The sequence below is a fragment of the Felis catus genome, chromosome C2, assembly GCF_018350175.1.
Source record: "Felis catus isolate Fca126 chromosome C2, F.catus_Fca126_mat1.0, whole genome shotgun sequence".
NCBI classification, from domain to species: Eukaryota; Metazoa; Chordata; class Mammalia; order Carnivora; family Felidae; genus Felis; species Felis catus.
In genome coordinates this window covers 60,981,718-61,004,784 of record NC_058376.1, presented here as the reverse complement: position 1 = coordinate 61,004,784, position 23,067 = coordinate 60,981,718, and the positions used below count along the sequence as shown (strand labels likewise).

General features: G+C 37.3%; 1 protein-coding gene across 46 annotated transcripts in view; it reads left to right on the top strand.

Annotated features, from left to right (window-relative positions):
- The window catches only part of ZBTB20 (zinc finger and BTB domain containing 20), a 789,483-nt gene that overhangs the window by 361,702 nt on the left and 404,714 nt on the right, over nt 1–23,067 (top strand). The window lies entirely within an intron of this gene.

The window sequence follows — 23,067 nt, the reverse complement described above, 5'->3', positions numbered from 1 at the left end:
AGATTGAACCCAACCACTAGATATGCACTTTAATTTATCATGGTTTCCACCGTTGCAGTAATCAGAATTATGAGGTGAGCAAGGGGAGTATTGCCTGCACTTCACACAAAGAGCGGTCTGGGCAATTGCCCTTTCTCACTATAGAAAGCTTGGGACTTCTTATTGCTTCCAGAGCTGCCTTTAGCCCCTAATTATAGAAGTCAATCCATTTTAAAATTTGAAAAGGCACTGTTAAAATTTTTTTAAGCTAAGAAGATAGAGATTTGTTTATAAAAAGGTTCATTGTGATTATAGATGAAAGTGCGTGGTTGGTACCTTAACAGTTTGATTGAATTAAAATCAAGTTCACTCTGGGGTTTCCTTCTCAGTTCTACAACTTGCTTTCTCTTTGACTCCAAGCTAATTGCATAACCTCTGGTTGACTTGTGCCTCGTCTACACACTCAAAGTGAAATTCAGAAGTGAGGTTATTAATCTAACTAATGTAGACTATAACATTATTTCTCTAAATATTTCTGCAAGAGAATTTGAGAATTCTGACTTAAGCAGACAGTAATGAAAAGTAACAATTTTATGTACAAGTTCCTCTTATCCTTAGGCAACGACCCTATGGAAGTAGATGTGTCAGAGTCACTTGTAGGGCTTGTTAAAACACAGACTGCTGGGGGGCGCCTGGGAGGCGCAGTCGGTTAAGCGTCCGACTTCAGCCAGGTCACGATCTCGCGGTCTGTGAGTTCGAGCCCCGCGTCAGGCTCTGAGCTCCGATTCTGTGTCTCCCTCTCTCTCTGCCCCTCCCCCGTTCATGTTCTGTCTCTCTCTGTCCCCACGCCCCGCAGAGTTTCTGATCTGATTCTGAGTCTAGGGTAGGGACTGATGATTTGCATTTCTAACAAGTTCCCAGGTGATGCTGGTGATGCTGGTGGGAACCACACTTATAAAATCACTACACTAAGGGAGATGTAGCTTAAGTACAGAAAAGGAAACCGAGGCCCAGTGATCTCAAGTCATGGCAGTAAAGTGGCAGAATGCACTCAAAAACCTGGGACTTTTGACTTGAAATCTTACTGTCTTTCCACTGCACACATTTTTCTTTAGTTCTACTGCTTTTATGTTTTGAATGACTTTCAGTTGCCTTGAGATCCTCAGTGAAATAGCTTTGTAAAGGAGTGGTAATTGGATCTTTCCCCCCTTGGATCTAGTAGCTATTCTTATTGGATTTGTGAAAAGAGAAGAAGGGGCCATTCCAAAATTTAGTGACTTGCTTTGCTATGAAGGGCTTTTAAGGCCAGCCTTATACTTCCCTTTTGGGGATAAGAGTAATAAACTTGACTCTTCTTTGTGTTCATTCATCATAGCCCATAGATAGATATGAACGGGTTCTTTTTGGTGGACTTGTGACCATATTCTGCTGTGACAGTGCTTTGTAAAAGTTTCCACGTGTATATTACTTCTTCATGTAGTCATGATGGATGAATTTGGTGAGGAATACATGTTGGGGAAGGGGAGAAGCCACTGCAAAGAGGTTGAGGACCCTGTTTCTAGTGCTACCTCACCCTGGCGTGGGTCTGCTGATCTTCACATAGGGCAGGACAGCATAGTGCCATGGTTTACAATCCAGGCTGTGGGTCACAGTCACCCAGGGGAGCTTTGAAACAGACACCCATGTCTGGGCCCCATGTGCAAGAACTTTGGATTAACTGTTCTGGGGGTAGGGTCTGAGCATCCGAAGTTTTTAAAAGCTTTCCAGATGTTTCTAATGTGTAATCTGGGTTAAAAACTACAGGCCTAGCACTTAAAGAGCCTGGATTTTGAAATTAGATCTGAATCCCTTTCTTGGTGCTTCCACTCAGTTACGGTGCAAACTTGAACAAGTTACTTAATCTGTGTCAGTTTTAGTTTTCTCATCTGTCAAATGCAAATAATAACACTAGCCTTGTAAGATATTTGTGAGAATTAAATGAGATGATGCACTTAAATGTTTAACGTAGTTCCTGGCCTATGGTATGGACCTATTTACATGTTAGCCAATGTTACAGTGCACTTTGATTTCTTAATCTGTACAGTGAGAGAGTAATTTATGAAATGGAAGACAGATATTTTAGGATTCTGTATAGATGCTTGCCTGTCACCTTACCCGTAGTATCCTACTCCTTTCCATCAGGCCCTTTCACTTCCTAAATACGCATATTTTGTTAGGTGCAGTCTTCGACAGACTCAGCCTTTATTATTATATTTTACCAACTATTGCTAGTCTGTCCTCGTCCTTCGTATCAATACTAAAAACTTGAAAAATAGAACAAATCCACTGAAATTCCCATATGGGGTAATGGAGGTGTGATGTATGGTTGACAAATATGCTTAAGAAATAAATGGCAAAGGTTTGTAAACATGTACAACAATATGGCCTTCCAGGTGGTTGCTCTGTTTTCTGCCTCACCCACTCTGAGAGTTCAATCATTGGTAGATTTTGTCACAGAGGAGGAAGGGTGCCCATACCCTACTTCTTAAAGATTACAGTTTCAATTCCCTTCATTCTCCCTGATTTCTTCCTGTGAGTCTTAAAGAAGCTTTAATACAGTTGAGTAATAACAATTTTTAAAGGCAGCCATGGTTTTTTTTGAACCTATTGGTTTATCTGTGTCTATGTTGACTAGGTTATACACTTCAGAACATTTTATGTCACCAATTTAAAAAATTAGATGTTTTGAAAAAACTCCCCTTGTTTCTTCCTTAAAGTATCCAATTATGTTTTTGGATGGACAGAGGGGAATTATTTGACTGTCCAATAAAAGTACAGATGGTTCCATTTTCCTTGACTCATCTCACAGCACACATTAGTCAGGTCACATGCCTATTTGGGAATTTTTGTAGCACTAGGTCACTTGCCGAGCTTTGGGGCACATAAAAGACTATTTGCCTGGCTTTTAAGTTTGTGGATCTTACACTGTGCCTGGCATGGAGATAGGAAGGACATTTTTTTTCCATTAAGCTTTTTCACTGTGTTTTGAAAGGAAAAGTTGAAGCAGAGTCCCTACTGAGATTTTAACATGTTCCATGGTGGTAACCATAGGAAATAAGGAAACAGAAAATTTTTGGACATAAGGAAGCCAAGGAGTCCATCTCAGCCTGTCCTCACCTCTTGGATACCAGTTGGATTCTGCAATATTACTTTTATCTAGGTGTATATCTAATGCTTTGTATGTCTATAGCTTGCTTTCTGATAGAAGGGAAACATTGCTACCAATCGTCATGAAAAAAAAAATTGCTCTCTAAACCTTACTCAGTCCCTCTTCTGGACAACTCAATGGAAACATTCATTCAGATGTTAATAAAGCTAAATCATGGGATTTTTTATTTGGAAAAATCCATTTTGATGTTTAAAGGGATTCTCAAAGGGTGTTATGATAGAGCCTATGTAAACTCCAGTTATGGAGAAAAGTACTTGTTTCACACAAAGATATATAAACACAGAATAATGAAATTTTTCTTCATTAAATTCAGGGTACTTAAATTCACACAAGTGCACACACTCCAAGCCCCCACAACACACACATTCTCTGCCTACTCTCCTTTTCCTTAGCTCACCCCCTGCCCTAAACTCCGGGGATCAGAGTATACTAAAATCTGAATCAACTTCCATTTGTAAAAGGTCCTATAATACCATTTAAGCAAAAGTGCTTGACAAACAAATTTATTGGTCTTCTTCCCTGGAAACTTAAATATGAATAATTTTGACATGCTCATGTGTGGGTGTGTATGTGTGTGGGGGGGGGGCGTTGTATTCTTCCTATAGACAGGGAACATTTTCAAATAATCTGGTCTGATAAATCTCTATTGAAAACTCACCAGTTCATTAACATTATACCTATGCCAATAGTTTCTATTTCCTTTTGTTATATGGCAGTTATTATGAATGAGATTCTAGAACACCACTTTCCATAGTTACATTCAAATAGTGAAATATAGCTAACCAAGTAGTAGTCAAGACTATTAGTAGTTTTTTTGATACACATTCAACATGGCAGCAGTTATATTTCTTTCTTAAATCCATGTTAGCACCAAACCTTAAAGTGAATTATGGAAATTCAAAATGATTTTTTTTTAAGTTTTTTAAAAGTGAGCTATTATCGGGTCAGAGATAGTGCCTCACAAGACTGGCATCAGCATTACTATTATTGCCATTTTAACTCGACCACCCCAGATTATATAATCCTACAGTAAATTTTTTTTTCATAATTCATTTTTGAAAGATAAACACCACGTACACAAAGTCTAAATGAAATATCTCAGAGATACAGAGCCCATAAAATAGGCATTTTCTATAAAGGCAGGAGAAAGTTTGCTCAAGGAGCAGGTTGAAAGGCACGGTGGTATAATGTTAGAATGTACATGCTCTAGTTCAGATTCTGCCACTAAATGAGTTAACTAAGGTTAAAGGATTTAACTTCCTTGTGCATCAGTTCCCATGTTTGGCTCAATGTCAACTTACAACCTCCTACATGTTAATAACGATCAAAATAATTAAGGTCATCAAGTTATTTTTAAGTGTTCAATATTAGATACAAATACAGTCTGTTAATGATCAAGTTTTAAATGGAAATTTGGACCAAATCCTTGGGAAAAAGTTTCTTGTTCCAAATGATGGAGACTAATTGGATGATGTCACAGTCTGATTGTTTTGTACAGATTGACAACAAAGGTAGAGCCAGAGAGAAGGGGCCTTAAGCAGGGCAGTGGCAGTGGACTATGGTTTTTAAATTAATGGGAGAAATGGGAGACATCTTGCAGGAAGCGTATTATTTGCGTTATGTGAATTCTCCAATGTTCAACTCAAAGGATGAATTGAAAAGGCTTATCTGACAAGGGGAAGCTCTGGGGAAGATGCAGGGTTTTTGGCATAAGACTGTTCTCAAAATTAATTCTACCTCAGGAGCTGGCTGCAAATTCTAGGGTCATATCCCTACAGATTCTGATTCCACAGTAGTTCGTGGGTGGACCTGTGATTCTTCATTCTAACTAGCTCCTCTGGTGATTTGGTTGCTGATGGCCTTGAGACCATTCTCGGAATTTACTGTCATAGCCATTCAATGCTCTAGCCTTCAAACTATGTGGCTTCTGGTTATGGGGAAAACTGAAGGGATTATTTAAGGCTCTGTAAAGCCCTGCAAAACAGAACTTTTTATTTGTTTTAATGGAGATTCCATATCTTTAAAATTTTATCTGTTTGTTCTTACTAAATTTGCATGTTTTAGCATTTAGGAAAGAATACAAATAGATCTGTTTGGTCAGAATTTTTACTTAATTTGGCACTATAGGATCTATCGGAATAAGGAGTCTTTTACAAATTTTGTTATTTTTTTGTTCTCTTTTTTATGCATGTGCCCAGCTGTCTTCACAAAACTAAAATGAATTTTAAAAACATAAGTGAACAGTTCCATTTAATATGTCTATTACATGTTGCATATGAAGTACTGGTGCCATCTGATCTAACCTCGAAAATTCTTGAGTCCATAAGGATAAGCAAGAAATATCCCATTGCTAAGAATTTTTTGTCATATGAAAGAAAATCTCTCTCTTATTCCACATATTCAATTTCCTTGTCATTTTACATTATAAATAAATAACAAACCAATTTGGCACATGCCCACCGATTAAAAATAAAAGTTGTCAGAGTGAGAGGGGAAAGAAAAAATATGAATTATTAATTATAATATTAAGCAGCACAAAAAAGCCTAACATGAAATGATATCGCCAAAAAAGAGATTTTATCAAAATGAAAGTGGGACAATGATATAGTCTTTATCATACAATTTGCATTGTTGCCATTTTAAGCCAGAAATATATTTACCATACCTAGTGCATTTATATCAAATTTGATGAAAAGATATTTTAATCATGACAGAATGATGAAGTTATTTATAGAATAGTAGGATTAAAGGAAAGCTCAATTTTAAAGTCATACATTAAATCATCATATTGACCTGGTGGTTATATTCACTATGACATCATACTCTTGCATATTGTTATTTTTAAAATGTCCAAATACTGAAAAAAGCAACAATACTTAATAAGAAGAGAGAATGATGTTTTTCTTTCTAAGATGATTTTAGAAGTTTATATAACTCATATTGGAATGGAGATGAAAGCGTTTTGGTGGCTTGGGGTTTTTTTTTTTGTTTTTTTTCCTACATGGAGATTTCAAGTGAATATACATTGAGTACTGGTTTACAACTAAATATAGTTTTGTTTTTGTTTTTGTTTTTTTTTTTTTAGCAGGGAAGAGTGATTTCTTCTCAAGAAGGGAAGCTATCAGGGTTTTAATGGAAATACTTCAGACTATGTCTCTCTGAATTAATGTGATCTAACACTTGTGACTGACTTAAATTTTCTTTTCCTAATTAGGCCAGCCTTTTGTTTTTGGCTTAAAGACTTCATTTTTTTATAAGGTTTCACGTGGTTCATAAAATGTCTTTAAATTTCATTTGGAAACAGTGGCAATTCTGAAAACAATCTACACATTTAGAGTAATCTCATAGGCATTATCCACTTAGATTCTCAGGAAAAAAATTCACGTGTTGTTCCCATGAGTAGCATGTTTGGTTCTATTTAGTAGTATTTTTGTTTTAACACTGTAGACTGCTTCCTTGACTTGGGTTAAGTTGCTAGTCCCATTTCAGCTGGTTTTGCTCATCATCTTGATATTTTATTCTCTCAAGCATGATGTTATAGTACCATCTTAATTTTTAGTTTTTAACTGAATTTACTGCTTGTGGAGGTTGAGAGGCAGGTCCATATCTAGGCACAAGGCAAAAAGTTATAAGCCTGTATGCATCTTTGCAGTAAAGCAGCTATTTGTTTTTGTTTTTGTTTTTGTTTTTGTTTTTGTTTTTGTTTTTGTTATTGCCTACTTGAAATGTTTTTCAAACGGCTAAATTCTTAGAGTCCTATTTAGGAAAAGCTTTTGTGTCATAGAATACCCTGTCCCAATGTCTGCCAAAGGAGTTCTAACTTTAATTTATCTTGCCCATGAATTTCTAACTTTGCCTCTTAAAAATATATCATCCTTATTGCTATTTCCATCAGCACCAAGCATTTTTTCCGGCATCCCATCTATATCAGTATATTACATGAAGATGTTGTCCCCTCAGTGCAGGTAAAGCAGTAATGAAATAAAATGTAGTAAAAATTTTCATTTGTCTTATTTCTCTTTCTTTTCTTACTAGTAGTTTCCATTTGATCAGAGAATATCAGTCCTTCCAGTGTTACTGTCTTGTGCAAATATTCATCCAGAAATGACTTCCCTGGCTCCTGTAGTCTAAAGAGTCTGTTCATTAAGCTTAGGCCTTCCTTGTAAATCATGTAAGTTTCATGGCCTTCCTTTTTTTTTCTTTTGTTTCTTTGGGGTTCACTGATTCCCACCATGTACAGTCATTTCACAGCTGCTGTCATCAGCTGCTCTCCCTTGGTGTGATTTATTTTTAATAACATTCTTTTTTGCCCAATTTTGATAACCATTAGTCTCAATAAATTCCTCATAATTTTTAGTTCTTCTTTGAGTTTTACTTTTTAAATCACTGAGTAGGAACGAGAAAATAACACAAGCATTCAAAGAAAAGCAAGTACAGTACTATCAAAATGAAGCCCTGCAATCCTATCTGATAACATTCTCTGATAACATATCAGAGAACATTCTAGAAACAAAGAAAAAGAAATCTAAATAGAACATTATTTTTTTTTAATTTTTTAAAAATATATATTTTTTTTTTGAGAGAGAGAGAGACAGACAGACAGACAGACAGAGTGTGAGCTGGGTAAGAACAGAGAAAGAGGGAGACACAGAATCTGAAGCAGGCTCCAGTCTCTGAGCTGTCAGCATAAAGCCTGACACAGGGCTCGAACTCACGAGCCATGAGATCATGACCCAAGCTGCAGTCAGACATTTAACCGACTGAGCCATCTAGGTGCCCAGGTGCCCCATAAATAGAACATTATTCTTAAAGGGAAGAACATGTAGTTAATTAATTATGAGTAAAGTCAGGTTATAAGAAAAATCAGAAAACAACTGGCTTTTAGGTGCTGAGCAATTTTAATAAATATAGTTAATATTTATTAAGAGCATTTTATGTTCTAGGCAACATGTTAAACAACTTTCATTCATTATTTTATACGTTTAATTCCTCTGACAAATCTACAAGAATCAGATTTTAATTATTTCTTCCATTTTATGGAAGCAAAAGGCTGAGGTTTAAACAGCTTAAGTAATTTGCCTAGGGTCTCATAGCTAGGACTGTGGAGCTCAAACAGAAACTCAGGTACATCTGTAACCTTTATGCTATGGTACTTTACAAGTTACAGCCTTTAAAAAATAAATACATGCAAAATTCCAGTTTGACTACTATATAGTAGAGACCATGAAAGACCTTAAAGTCAATTTATTATTGACATATACTTCGGTGTTAAGAAATTTTGAAATATTTCCATGGTAGAGCATGGTTCCGGTTTTGGAAAATGGATCTTTCAACTCAGGTTTGCTAGTTTCATTCTCTGTAGTGGTGAAAAGTCGTTTTTGGCTCACTCTTTTTTTAACATGAAATAATGACTGATTAATGTTAGATAGCAAAAAAGTCTTCTGGAGTCTTTTGACATATATATTTTGAGTAAATGTAAAATAAATGAATAAATGTCCATGTATTACATAATTAATAAAAGCAGTCCTTAAATAAAGAAGTTTCCATTGACTTATTTTTTGGTTAGTACTGGTTAAATTTTAAACTAATATATTAAATTCTGATGATCTGGCTTTCTAAGACTATCTGGTAAATTTCATGTACTCAGTAAACTTAAGACAAGGTGACTTTTTTGGTTGCATGATGTTTTCATGGTAATCTATTCCTCAATGTAAAAATACCATCTTTCTTAAGCCTGAAGGGATAATAACCAGTATATGAAATCTAGTTTGGGCCCAATATATCTGCTGTATGAAATGTTCTAAGCCAGCAAGTCACTAAATTCAGAAATTGAGTATTCTGGAGCCAGATGCATGAGAATTGTACTGCCTTGAATTGGAGGGTTCATGCAAATTTTCTGATTCAGAGATTTTTCATATTTCTTTTAACAACAGAATCCTCTGTTCAAAATAAATGATTGGAGCCTTTATATATGAACCAGTAAGAGTAGTGTTTTATTAAACTTGTATTATAAATTAAAATTATGTATCATTTTAATATTATAAAAGTCAATTACTAAGAATATAAAGGTGAATATGAAAAGAAGTGGAAACTCAGGACTGGATTATTTTTTTTTTCAACGTTTTTATTTATTTTTGGGACAGAGAGAGACAGAGCATGAACGGGGAGGGGCAGAGAGAGAGGGAGACGCAGAATCGGAAACAGGCTCCAGGCTCTGAGCCATCAGCCCAGAGCCTGACGCGGGGCTCGAACTCACGGACCGTGAGATCGTGACCTGGCTGAAGTCGGACGCTTAACCGACTGCGCCACCCAGGCGCCCCAGGACTGGATTATTATAGCAGACTAAGCTCAGTGTATTTTTGTATGAGGGATGGAGTACTTATGGTGTCAAGAAAAGCATGAGATACGCCTAAGCAATTGCAGATACCAACAGTTTTTTGTTTGTTTTGAACAGCTGGCCTTCTGATATCAGGGTCTTAATTTGAGGCCTACATGAAAACTAGTTAAACCTATTGTATGTACTTATCTATTAGCAACACATTAGCCTCCAATATGTTTTTTAAAATTACATAAATACATTTAACCCATCCCCTGCCCATCTTCCTTCCAGCAACCCTTAGTTTGTTCTCTCTAGTTAATAGTCTGTTTTCCAGTCAAATGGGTGATGGGTACTTGGAGGGCACTTGTGATGAGCAGTAGGGTGTTGTATGTAAGTGATGAATCACTAAATTCTACACCTGAAATAGTACACTGTATGTTAACTAACTGGAATTTAAATAAAAACTTGAAATAGGAAATAAAATAAAATTATATAATACATTTAATTTGCATGCCATTTTTATCACAATTATAAATTTACATTTTAATTAAACATTTAACAGCTCAGTCATCTCTTTGTAATCATCTGTTTGTGAGCTTGGGGACCATGAAGCATAGTTTGAAAACCACTACTTTGGTTCAAATTTTTAGGAAGTAACCTTATTTTTTCCTCTCTGTTCCTCTATTATTTGAAGACAATTCAACCCTTTGGGGATGCTTTTTCTTGTGGGTTTTGGTATATTTGAATTCTTTCTTCAGCTAGAGGTTAAAGTCCTAAAGGGCAAGAATCTTGTTTTTGTTTCTTTGCTTTGTTCTCTTCATGAGACTAATATTACACATTGTGTATAGACATGGGGTTCGTTCAGTCATAGTTACCATCTGTGCACACTAGAAAATTTGCAAAAAGGGCCCAAATCACAGTTTCAACCCCCCTCTCATCTATCGCTCTATGTTTCTACTTCTGTTCCCACATGATGATGTTGATAACAAAAACGGTTCAGTGAATTCTCTGGGCTTCCAGTTTTCAGAGCTTCCAAGATGGGGCTGTGAATCCACAAATTGTGGCTTTTGAGGGTGGCACTTTGAAAGAATGAGTGCTGGAGGGGTGGAATAAGGTTCAGGGACAGGACCTTCTGATAAACTAGAGCAAAGGGAAGGAGGGGGAGGAGGCTTAGAGGTAGAGAAGAAGTGAAAAGGTGAGGTAAATGCTAGTGTGGAAGAAGGAGCCGTTTACGTGATAGAGGCAAGATAGTTCTGGTACTACTAGTGCCTTCTCTGAAAGCATTGAAGTGTGCAGAAGAGTGGCCAAAAATCAGAATTGACTCTCTGGGCCACAAATACAAAATCAAGTCCAAAGAGAAAATGTGGCATAAGCTATGACACCAACCAAATGATATCAGAGCCAGAGCAAGAAAAACTTGTGTAGAACTCAGAATAAGCTGTTGCTTTCCACCCTTCCGTAGGTTTTGGGTATCCAAGTAAGCTTAGCCGTTAGGGAGCTCCCCAATATGAGCGTCATGCCTCACTGAGACCACTACTTGATGAGCCAGTGAGGAAACAAAAGCAATATAGTATGCTGTGAATTCACAGAACCCAAACTAAGCCTGTTTATACAAATAGGTAACATTTCTACTTACTTACTTGAAAAAGATCATTTTTTTATAATATAGGTGTTTACATAAAGCCAATAAAATGTCTTGTGTGTGTTAGAACATTTTGCTTTTATGTGGTAGACCATTTACCTCCTCTTCAGTGTCTGTTGAAACATTTATTTCCTATTCTCTATTTCATTCCTGTTGCAGCATTTATGTATGATTTGTTTGTTACTTTTATCAGTTGATCTTGCCCTCCCCATATGCTCGTGTCTGACTGGCCTAGTTTCCCACATTCAGTATGTGATCTCTAGCCCTTCTTAAATATTAATTAGTGTAATTGAATTCCCTCCAGTATTTCTAACCTCAGGCACCTGAATCTTAGTGTTTTTATTAGAAGTGATTTGTGCATTTAAAGTCCAACCTGCCTTCCCATTTCCCATCCCCCAAACAACTTTTCTTGATTAGGTAAAGGTCGGGGTACATGCCTGCCTCAGAGAAGGTTTCATGGGAAAATAAAAGTATTATATGTCACAACCTTTCTCTGTTAAAGACTGAAAAATACAAAGCTGTCTTGAATCTTTTGCAAAGAAAATCATCCAGAGTGAATAAGAAAAGGATGTAACCATGTCCAGGTGCACAGCTAGAAGTCAACAACAGAAGCCAGGCAGAGCCATGCATAGAGATGGAAGCAAAGCCTCACCTAATCACAGCCCATTCTCCACTGGCAATACACCCAGGCCCAAGGACAACACCTTAAGTTCTCCTACTCTTTTAGTTTGCAGATCCACCTCTGACCAGCATGCCATCTCTGGATGCAGTCCATGATTACACATGAGTGACTCTCTTCCTTGGCAGGAAATATGAAAAAGGAAAAGGAGAAGAGCCTGAAAATAGGGCTAGAGAATCATAAGCTAGTGAGAAGATTTGTCAATAAGATGACTAATCACTGCCATTCATATCTGAGGAAAAGCAAAAAACAAACAAACAAAAAAGTTAGATGACTCGAGATGTAGAACATGTTCTGATTTTTAGAAAGTAGAAGAAGGTAGTTTATAAGGACAAACAACATGATGTCGGCCCTGAGCAAAGGCCTAGAATGTATTATTAAAACAATAAAGCATAAAGCAATGGTTTATGATTCCCCTGGAAGAAGTGGTTCTTGCTAGAAACCAGAATGGCTTCAGTGAAAGCAGGTCTACAATATGTGATCTGATCTTGCCTGGTTAGATGTACAGATGAATTAGTAACTGGTTGAATGACCACACTATTAAGTGCAAATAAATGTCTCAATGTCATCCTAGAAGGGAGTCCTATGGAATATTTCAGGAATAACCTAAGCCTTCTCTTGGCCACCATTTTTTTTCAATTACTGGGATGAAAGCACGTCCATCAGAGTTGCAGATGACGTGAATCCAAATGCATAGAAAAGTTGTTGAATTAAGTAATCAAATTCCAAAGACATCTCGGAAAATTGGAGCAATGTGATACATCTAGCTAGAGGAAAGTTCTAAAATGAATAAAGGCCAGACTTTGTCTTCGTATTTTTAAAGACTATTCATGAGTTATATGGGTGGTATATGGCTTAACAAGCCAGTATAAGAAACCTGAACAAATAGGAACATCTTCAGAGGAAAGTGACCAGAATGATAGGGAAATGAAACATGTGATACAAGGAATGGTTAAGGGAACTGGGATTGTTTAGAAATTCATGAAGAGTGGGGGCACCTGGGTGGCTCACTTGGTTGAATGTACAACTCTGGATCTCAGCTCAGGTCATGATCTCACAGTTTGTGAGATCAAACTCCACATCGGGCTCTGCACTGACAGCACAGAACCTGCTTGGGATTCTCTCTCTCTGTCTCTCTCTGCCCCTCCCCTGGTGCTCTTGCTCTCATTATCTCTCTCTCAAAATAAATAAATAAACATTAAAAAAAAGAAATTCACAGGGCCCCTGGGTGGCTCAGTCGGTTAAGCGTCTGACTGTCGGTTTCAGTTCAGGCCATGATCTCACGGGTTCATGAATTCGAGCCCCGCATTGGGCTTTGTGCTGACAGTGCAGAGCCTGTTTGGGATTCTGTCTCCTTGCCCCTCCCCCACTTATGCTGTCTCTGTCTCTTTCTAAATAAATAAATACATTTAAAAAAAAAGAAAGAAAGAAATTCTTGAGGAATGAATATGATAACTATGTTCAAGTACACTAAGGACTGTCACATGGAAGATAAATTATGTTGTTTCCTGTGACTCCAAGTAGAACACAAGCCAGTGGTAAAATATACAAGAATATATATTCAGGTCAATTTATAAAAACTAACTTTGTAACACCCTTATGTGCTCAAAGCTGGAAAACAGACAAGAAAGAAAAAATATTAGTCTGGAAGACAAACCTAGGTTAAACTTTGGTTATGCCACTTATCGTTTCTGTCTCTTTGGGACATGTTTCAAATGTCCCATAATCTGTTTCTGTACCTAATAAGTGGATTTAACCAATTCCTACCTTGTAGGAAAAGTTGTAGAACTTTAGCGCCTGTATTAGTTTGCTAGGACCGCCATACCAGAGTATCATAGACCAGGTGGCTTCAATTACAGGAATGTGTTGTTTCTCAGTTTGGGGGGTTGGAAGTCCAGGAATTGAAGTGTCAGCAGAGTTGATTCCTCATGTGGTCTCTCTGCTTGGTTTGCAGAGGGCCTTCTTCTCACTGTGTCTCCTCATCTCTGGTGTCTCTTCCTCTTTTTATGAGGGCACTAGACCTATTGGACCAGTGCCCCACCCTCATGGCCTCATTTAACTGTATTTATCTCTTTAAAGGCCCTATCTCCAAATATGGTCATACTGGGGGTTAGGACTTCACATGTGAATTGGGAGATTGAGGAGGGGTTATATTCAGTCCCTAACAGTCCCTAATATCAACAAATATTAACTCCCCGAGACCAGGGTGTTTGAGCATGGACAGCCACTTTGCAGAGACGCTTTACAGGGTGTTAAAGCCTTAGGTAATTATAATCTATAATTTTAATGAACTCCAACACTAATATTCTGTCATTATAAAAATAAAATCTCCAGTGGAGCATCACCTCTGAAATTCTGCAATGCCCTGAAATGCTCAGTCGGAAGGTAGTTGTTCAGTACATACAACAACCTTCTTTAATAAATGTTTTCATTTACTATTTGAAATTTCAGTCTAATTCACAAATATTTACTCATATGCTAGACCTCCCTTAACTTCTTCAGCCCAAATTCCCGAGATGCATTCTAGGTGAAACCTCTGTGTCTTTTGTGGGAAGACCTTGCTTTGCCAAACCTCCAAATGCTCTAAGTCAGAAGCTGTGCATATGTAAGTGAAGGGAGAATGTAACTATCTTAAAACAAAAAGGCGAAATAGGGAAGTTGTACAAGTAAATGCATGTAAAAAGTAAAAATAACAAGAGGTATGTTAATTTAATCCAAAGGTTTCAAAGTCTGAATATACGGCTTTGAGGCTTTTGAGTTCAGAACAACAAATGAATGATTTATTTTGTTCATACATGCAATGCTGTTATTCCTCATTTTAATATGCATAGGTATTGGCCCCATGCTTAGAAACTAACAGTTTAAAGTTGAACCTATGCTAGAAGCCAGGCTCTGAGTTTGGTTAGTCTTTTGGTTTGTCTTTCTTATAACGAGTATTTCTGTGGAAATAGGGCTGTGTTGTCTCTTGTGTCTGCGTGTAGTTGGAGTTACCTTTAAAAGCCAGTATTCGGGGCGCCTGGGTGGCCCAGTCAGTTAAGCGTCCGACTTCAGCTCAGGTCACGATCTCGCAGTCCGTGAGTTCGAGCCCCGTGTCAGGCTCTGGGCTGATGGCTCAGAGCCTGGAGCCTGTTTCCGATTCTGTGTCTCCCCCTCTCTCTGCCCCTCCCCCGTTCATGCTGTCTCTCTCTGTCCCCAAAATAAATAAAAACGTTAAAAAAAATTTAAAAAAAAAGCCAGTATTCTAAGCCAGTGAAATAATACATTCTCTTCTTTTTCTCTTGACAGACTAAGTAGTATTATACAGTAGCACGTCTTCTCAAGGAATGTATACCTTTTTTGTCAGTTGAACTAAAAACAAACAAAAAACCCGAACACTAACAGTGATTGTAACAGTTGGCAATTGAACATTGCCTCCCCTTGAGAGGGCCAGTTACTGTAACTAGACATTTACAACTGAGAGCAGGGTCTCTGGTTTGGAAAGAGCATGGCGGCTTGAGCTGGATTACCTGTATCCCAGCCTCCTAGCTCTGCCACTTGTGACCTCGGGCAGGTATCAGATTCTCTGAGCCTATTCCATGTTATGTAAAACTCTATATTTGGGCTTCTTTTCAGGTCTGCACAGAGTTTGACCCAATGTAATTTATTTCCTTCTTTGATCCTTAATTCTTTCACCTTCTGATAGGTATAATATTAATCCTTTCCCTACTTACCTATCCCATGGGATTGTCGAGACAATCAAATAATATGATGTTTGTGAAAGTGCTTTATAAACTGTAAAACACTGTACAAATGCTATTTCTTTCTTCTTATGAGTGGATGGGGATGCTTAACTAGAAATGGAATTGGGACCAGCCAGGAATTAACGTTGATACTGTTTCCTAAGAGACGTTAGAGGCCTCATGTTTTTGTCTATTTAAATTGCCTGAACTGATCTGTAAAATGAAGATCTTTAACAAGAGGCATTAAAGTTTATTGTCTGTTTTTCTGTGGCACTTCCCAGGGAACATAGGAAACATTTTTTTCCTTTTATTTTTTTCCCCTGTATTTTTGGGCTGCTGTCTATTCTTGAAAATACTAAGACAAATTCTTATCCTTTGAAACTGTGGGGATGTGGGCCCATGGTGCTTACTATCATTATTTCTGTTGCACTTGTGGTAATTGTTGTTATTATTAATTATACTTCATAATTATATAGCTTCTTATTTTAAGGAAAGATAAATGGCTAGAAAATAAGTTGCTGTTACAGAGAGATGTTTGGAGTTTCAAACATTTTAAATCCACTTTTGACCTTTTTTGCACAAAGACCTCTACCTGAATCTTCAAACAGAACATTTTTTTGTTCCACCATTGAAAATAAAATACTAACTAGTGAGATGGTGTCCTCAGAGTCATGCATGAGAAAATAGGGTCAGAGAATTTCATTTCCTCTTTCTGTCTTTTAAAATAATTCTTAAAGTGTAGTTACTAAATAGTGGAAGTCTGTTTAAGAGAGAGATTTTGAAGCAGGAGGTGGAAATAGTTAAGCAGTGACCTGCACCTAAGAGGGAGTTGAAAGTAGCGTGAGGATTATGGGGCAGGCAATCAAGTGTAACACGGGTACAAAATGTGCGGCATGGATCGATAGAGGCTCTCTAGAATAAAAAGTCCGCCCACCGTCTTTAATCTCTTGGCTCTATTATTTTCAATTCTTGAATAACCTTAATGCTGATGAAGTGTTCTCTAAGTTTCCAGGCTGGTTGGCTTGGGGTCCCGTGTGTCACGGGTCTCCTCATTCCCACAGTTAAAGACCTGAATTCAGTAGAGAGATGAGGAGTCAAAGTAAGCATTTGTGTTTCCTTGGGTAACTTCCATGTAGGTGCTTCTGTGACTTGGTATGCAAAGGAGGATGAAATTTTACAGGAAATAAAGAAGGTATTCAGTTATTCAATTATTACTTACTTTGAGGAAAACCCTCCTCTATCCAACTGTCATCATCTTCTAAAGCAGTGGTTCTCAAAGTGACCAGCAGCATTTGCACACCTGGGAATATATTATAACGCAAACTCTTGGGCTTCAGCCCAACCTACTGAATGGAAACTTCGGAGTGGAGTACAGCAGTTTGTGCTTGAAGAAGCCCTCCAGGTGATTCTGATACATAATACAATTTGAGAACCAGTGTTCTAAAAAGATGTTGAATTATACTGGGATTATATTGGAGCAAGTAAAAACTCTATCAAAAAAACAACAGTGACTTTTGGAATTTAGAACTCTATCGTTTTACCCCAAGTTATCTTTTGTAAACTATTTCACAGTTGTATCCTAAACTATTGAATACTTTTTACCTCGACCTGCTGTTCATATCAACATTTGCCCCTATCCTAAAATGATCTTTGTGTCTCTTTCTTTTTTTTTTTTTTTAATTTTTTTTCAACGTTTATTTATTTTTGGGACAGAGAGAGACAGAGCATGAACGGGGGAGAGGCAGAGAGAGAGGGAGACACAGAATCAGAAACAGGCTCCAGACTCTGAGCCATCAGCCCAGAGCCCGACACGGGGCTCGAACTCACGGACCGTGAGATCGTGACCTGGCTGAAGTCGGATGCTTAACCGACTGCGCCACCCAGGCACCCCTCTTTGTGTCTCTTTCTAGACAAATTTTTATTCATTCTGAATCATCCAACTCAAATACTGTTCCTTGCAAAAACTTTACCAGTCATGTCAGCATTCTCTCAATTTGGTTTTCTTAGTTCTCAGTGTCCATACTGTTCATGTAAGCCTTATGACATTTCTTGGATACCTTTTATAATAAACTGTCAACTATTACAATAAACACTGCATTTATTTAGTACCCACTATGGTCACCACAACCTTCTCAGAGAGTCCCGTGCCTGAGTTGCTGAGATGTTAAGTAGCTTACCCTAGCTCACACGGTAAGTATTAAAAAGAAGATTCTCCTTTAGACTTACTCACTATGCTATATTATCTAATAACATTGATAAACTTTTCTCATGTTGGTATTTTTTTATTCTCCCCAGCTTAACTGTATGCCCAATTGCAATTAAAGACCACAATTCTCTTGTCTTTACAATAACTTTTAGAATATAGAGAATTAATGCATATCTGTTGGCATATTGTATTACAGATTCTAAATATTTCTGGAATTTGTCTGGCTTTTTATTTGGAAAATCTTGAAAGTGAAGGTTTTAACATTTCCTCTTAGATCCAGAAAGCTGTCCACTTATAGATTATCTTTATTTTAGCAAATTAATTCATCGATTGCATTTAAAATATTCAATTCACAATTGTGCATTGATTCTTATCATCAATTTTAATAAATGCATTTCAAGAATACTTTATAAAAATGCCTTTAAAGGAGGGAATAGCTACTTTTGTTATTTAAAGAATTTACCAATTTTCAGGAAGTTAGTTGATTGTTTTATAAGAAGAAAAAGGATAAGTTGAAAATGAATCTGACCCTTGCCTGTACACTTGCATGTACATAATGGTGATGGAAAAAAATGAAGATAATATTAGCAGCTAAATAGTAATTATTCAGGAAGCGTATTTCATTGAAAAAAAAAAAGGTTTTTTTACTCTGTAAGTATAACATACTCTGAACATGTTATATTTGTGCATTATTTAAGTTCACCTGGCTGAATTCTTACCTAAGGAAAAGAAATCATAGCCTCTCCCAGGTACAGGCCACAATGTGTGGCTATTTGGGGGATAAATATTTGGCCAATTTCTATTGCTTTATAGCTGTTCCATCATCGTGAGGATCCTCGATCCTAAGTCAAAGTCACGTGGATGGTTGCGAAAATGCATTTTCCTGGATTCCATCCCTACATATTGAATTATAATCCCTGGGACTGGAGCCCAGCAAGTTACATTTGTAACAATCACTTCCAGGTGATGCGAATGCACAATTAAATTTGAAAAGTCACTTTTATTTGGATTAATTCTTTTTTTTCTTTTCCCTCTGGGGGATCAAATCTTCCAGAAAACTGAGGAGTGAGTCTCAACACTGATGTCTTTTAGGCAGAGAGCTTCAGTGACAACCTTAAGTTATTATCATATTTGCCTTCAACAGACTTTTATTTAGTTTGGATACTTTTGTTTGCCAGGTACTCTTATCTAAATTAATCAATTCAAAACCCAAATCATTCTGTGATATAAGTATTCTTGGCCCCATTTTAAAGATGAGATAATTAAGGCTTAGAGAAGTAATTACCTTTCTGAAGGTCACCCAACTAGTAATTGGATTCAGTTTGACTCCAGAATGTGTGTTCTTAAACTCCAAAACAGGAGTGAGTCACAATTTGAAATCAGATCTTTTTAATCCTGCCTTTCCCTTTTTAAAAAGCCAGCTGCACAGTAAAGCTGACAGCAGCTAATTCCAGGTTTGTGTCCAAACTGAGATATTATGATGTTAGTCCATAGTCGTCCTTACATTATTGGCTGGTAGCTGTAGTGTTATCATGTGACAGGCTCAATCAGTAAGCCATCACCTTCAATATTATCAGATGGATCAATGGAAGCATCATCAACATAAACCTGTCTGATAGTCTTCCTTGTCTTCTATTGTTCTTAAGAGACCTGATATATATTCTATGCAAAGATTACTACAAAAAGGTTTTTATCATTTTATTAAGGGATTTTCTACAACAATATCAGGCTTCATTTCCCTCAACAATGCTTTGTTTTGATAGATCTTTTGCAAATACAGCTGGTACCTCTGTATGGCTGACTCAATGGTTTTTAACCTTGGCAGCACATTCAAATCACCTATGGACTTTTAAAAATACACAGATGCTTGGGTCTAACTCCTACAGATACTGAATCATGGGGTCTGGAAGTGGGGGCTGGACATGGATTGTTTATAAAGCCTCACAAGTGCTTCTATAGGCATGTAGGATTGAGAATCAGTGATCTAATTCATTACTTGGCAAAGAATTTGAGAATATCTTATTTACTAAAAGAGCAATTGAAGGAAGCAAAATCCCTCCATAAGTCCTATGGTGAGTCCTTGGAAATAAAAGTGGAACTCATGAGCAGCTTGAGAAGCTGTTGCTTGGGCTATCCAAATATTCAGATTTGACTCTCAGATAATGAAAAGGCAAGAAATAAGAAGCCATTAGAGCATGGTACTAAGTGGAATTATGAGAAACCATCTGTAAAATGTTGTGGGGTTTGGAAGGACCTGTTCTTTTTAATAGACATTTTTGTAATAGAAAACAGGGTAATGGAAATAGCAGCATATTTTAATCTATCTGCATTTCCTTCAGATAAAAATAAAATAAAAGGGAAGGGCATAACCTTGCAAATGTATCTTGATCTCATATTATTTTTGCAAGATAGATATGGGGCCACTAGTCAGCCCAACTCAGGGCTAGCTATCAAATCAGAGCTCACTCTTCAAATCCCAGCACTAATCGAGATGATAAAGAGCTACCTTTAGATTAATCCTGCTCTGGACTTTAGACGAAAGATACTGCAGTTTAATTACTGAGTGAAATTCACTTTGTCTGATCTGCCTGTCTTTGCTGTAATGTAATCAGCATCACCCCCATCTGAAACATGGGGCTGTGAAGTCCAAGGACCTGTGTGATTGGAGGAAATAAAATGATGCTCAAACAACAAGCAGCCGCAGTGCAGTAATTATTCAAACCTTGTTTTCATCTGTATGTCATTCTCCTATTGGCTTGTCATGACAGCAACTGAAAAAAGGATGGGAGAGCATGTGATTGAAAGGGAGATTGACCTGAAGGAATCAGACCAGGTGTGGGAGGGAAGAGCCAAGCTATATAAAATCTTAAGGCTAATTAAACTTGGTTTTTCTTTAATATATATCCCACTGGCTGTTCCTGATCCCACAAGTCCAAGCTAAACCATTCAGCTGATATGTCTGTCTGCAATTAAAATCTCCCCTTCAGTTGAAGCTCTATAGTTTTTACTTCTCTGAAAATAATTTACTTTTCTGTTAAAACTGGCAATTACTTGACACATTTTTTTCCTATAAGTCTCACTATAATTTTTAGAAGTTAAACTCAATAAGAGAAGAGGGTTGCAAGTTTTCTTCTGTCAGAGATACTGGCCTTTTCAAGCATCCTTTCTAGGTTTGCATGGACCCACTACCTTTCATACAGGAACTGAATCCAGAAAGGTACCTGGCTTCCCTGTGAACTGTTACCCCATCTTATACAAAATGTTTAAAGTAAACATTAGTCCTTTAGTTAGTTAGAGAGTGGCTGAGCCAGGATTTGAACCAAGATTTGTCTGACTCTGGGCCAATCTCTTTTGACTGTACTCTCCTTCCTCCCTTTATTCTCACTAATTTATGGTTAATACCCCTCTAATTGACTCATTTAACACATTGCTAAGCACCTCCTATATGTGTTGTGTTATACTCCACATATACATTAGTGAAACCTGGAAGGAAGAATCACCTAATATCTATCTTCAAAAGCTTTTTAAGTTTGGTGGTTCGGTTGCTTTTGTGGCTTTTATTGTATGTTAACATTTTTTAAGTTTATTTATTTATTTTGAGAGAGAGAGAGAGAGAGAGAGAGAGAGAGAGAGAGAGAGAGAATCAGTGAGGGAGGGGCGGAGAGACAGAGGGAGAGAGGATCTGAAACAGGCTCTGTGATGACAGCAGAGAGCCTGATGGCAAGGCTTGAACTCACAAACTGTGAGATCATGACCTCGGCTGAAGTTGGACGCTTAACCAACTGAGCCACCCAGGTGCCCCTGTATATTGACATTTTAAATCCAAAGAGCAATTGGAACATTAAGAACAAGTGCAAAATATGAAGTCCAAAAGGTCTTTTCTATTTCCCTGTTTTTTTTCATAGTATCACAAATCTATCCATCACCGCAAAATCTCAGAATCAGAATTCCCAAGAATCTTAAGTTCTTATGACTCATAAAATATCAATCATCAAGTCCTGTCAAAATTTGCCATATATGATCCAACATCAAGACTCCTAAACATCGATGTTAAGCAGGCAAGCTATGGAATCAGATGACCTGGGTTTGAATTCTGGCTTTATCACTTATTAACTGTATAACCTTGAAAAATTTGCTTAATCATCATCTTTAAAAAGGAAACAATAAAGTGACTTTCCTCTTAGGATTGACATGCAGATTAAATGTGTTAATGTACATAAAGCACATAATCCAGTGCCTAGTACGTAGTAGGGGCTTAATATTATCCTTTCTTCCTTTACAGTGTCTCTAGAACTTTTCATTTCTTTTCTATCTCTACCAATGCTACCAAGGTCAGATATTTATCTCATAGTGCCTGGGTTATTGCAGTGGTTCTCCCTTTCTCTTTCTCTGTCATTATTTCTGGGCTTTCCCTGTTTCAATTTATTCTGTCTACCATTCCCAGTTACTTATACTAAAATACCACTGTGATGATGCCAGTGCCCTACTTATAAGCCTTTAATAGACCTCTTTTGCCTATAGAATAAAGTGCATTAGTCAGCCCAATATTCAAGGACCCCTTCACATTCCAGACTTAACCTATCTTTCCAACATTATTACCTATTATAATTCCCACTAACTTGTTTATTTGTTGCTCCCAAATATGTCTTTCAATTTTCTGCTTCCATGCCTTCTCTCTTGCTCTTCACCTAACCTGAGTCTTATCACTTCCTGAATCTTACACATTTTTCTTAGTTCAAGTGTATTTTTTCACTGTAGTGAAGCTTTCCATTGTCAGCCTCGATATAAGAGGTGATTTTCTCTAAATCCCTATTCTGAATACTGAATTGCCTTGTATTGCAATTGTTTTTTTGAGGTTATTTCAATAATTAGATATTAAGTACCTCAGACACAGGTCAGTGTCTCAAACATAATTTTTTTCCAGTGGCATCCAAACAAACCCAAATATAAGTATACAATGAATATATGCCAAATGAATAAGAGGTCTCCATTTGGAGTTTCTTCCTTGCTCTAACCACCTTTTCTTTCCGACAAATCACTTTGAATTTTGTCCTTTATTCATAGTGTATGTCTGTGCATATTTTGAAACTTCTCCCTCCTTGCTCCCCTTCTCTGATCACTCACTTATAATGCCTTTCCGTTCCACAGCCATCATGCTATCCCCTCACCCATCGTGTTCAGTCAGGCTGCTAATAGGCTCTCGTTTTTCTGTTCTAGTTCATTCTGTACTGACTACATCAATGCTAGGGTGATACTTGCTTATCTATAGAACAGAGATGATAGAACCTGCTCTTTTTATTTTTGGGAGTTGTCAA